At 37.1% G+C, this 1,333-nt stretch overlaps 1 non-coding gene across 1 annotated transcript; it reads left to right on the top strand.

Moving 5' to 3' along the window:
• The first annotated feature begins 234 nt into the window (after positions 1-234).
• On the top strand, positions 235-307 carry Trnav-uac. The gene has a single exon. It is a non-coding gene; the product is annotated as a tRNA-Val (tRNA).
• The last annotated feature ends 1,026 nt before the right edge of the window (positions 308-1,333 follow it).

Here is a 1,333-nt window from a genome sequence, read left to right as displayed (position 1 = left end):
TTGTTTGTTTTAGTACATATCTAAATAAATGGGCTCTATCCACCGAGTGTATCGAAACCTTGTAGCATTGCGCTCAAAAACAAAAACCAGCTGGATATAACACATATTTTTAGTTTAACATCCAGTACTCTATGAAATGATACCCATGAACTCTAATAACTTTATAATGCACATACAATACAAATGAGAGCTTTCTTCAGTTTAGAAACGAAATTAGAAAAATTACTTAAATAAGTGCTTGTGGTGTAGTGGTCATCATATTCGCTTTACACGTGAAAGGTCCCAGGTTCATTCCCTGGCAGGCACAAAGTGTATTTTTAGATTAGCGCGTTCTGCTGTCTCAGAGTACAGACGTGTTTTTTATCAGTTCTGATTTCATGTTTAGTTAGTGACTTACTCTTCTTGTTTTATCGCGTTGTGTAGTTTTTGTTTGTGATTATAAATGTGGAAGTTCGTGGACTTCGTTTATTAAGTCCAGAGCTTCTGATGAAGCTAGATTTGTTCAATATGGTTTTATAGAAGATATGAAAATACCAGTTTTTGTGGATTCTCCTAAAATTAATCAAGAACAGCTTGTACAAGCTGTTATTTCTCAGTTTTGTTCTGCTTCAGTTTCATCTATTGTCACTTATCCGGGGGACTATGAGGTTACATTTATATTAAGTGACTATGTTGAATTTGTTGTGCATTCATGGCAAATAACTCACTGATGAAAGCCTTATCTCTAAGTTACATACAGAGGTCACAGTTGAGAACTATTCGATAATGGAGGTGGATCGTGGTGTTCTTCTTGGACCTGCTACCTTAGATGATGAGATTATTCGATCACGCTCTTTGTCGGGTCGTGGTAAAGTGTGTATTGCAGGTGCTAGTGAACAATCTAAAAGTTTGTCTACTGATTATGATCCTAGATTTCCACCACTGGGGAAGAAGGTCGACGGTTAGTCTACTTCTTCATCGCCTACAACTACTATGAATGAAGTCTCTTCCTCGCACCGTTGAAAATACGCAGAAGTGGTGTATATGGAAGTGAGGACTTCGCCCAGTAGTAAGAAAAGAGGTTTTGAACTTTTTAGTATTTTCCGGAGTGAGACTTGTCTATCTCTTGAGATATATAGTTTTATATATTGTTATTTAAGCAAAAGTACACTACGCTATCTACTGTGTCCACCGCGGTTCATCGATTTTAGCGTTGTAAATCCATAGACTTACCGCTGTCCCATTGGGGGGCAGAAATAATGATACTAAATAGTAAATTTCTCAAATTCTCATATCCACCTGTAAGTCCGTAAACTTACCGTTAACCCATCGTGGTACTCTGACATAAATAGAA

The sequence above is a fragment of the Limulus polyphemus genome, unplaced genomic scaffold (genome assembly GCF_000517525.1).
Source record: "Limulus polyphemus unplaced genomic scaffold, Limulus_polyphemus-2.1.2 Scaffold79299, whole genome shotgun sequence".
NCBI classification, from domain to species: Eukaryota; Metazoa; Arthropoda; class Merostomata; order Xiphosura; family Limulidae; genus Limulus; species Limulus polyphemus.
This window is presented reverse-complemented; position numbering and strand designations above follow the sequence as displayed.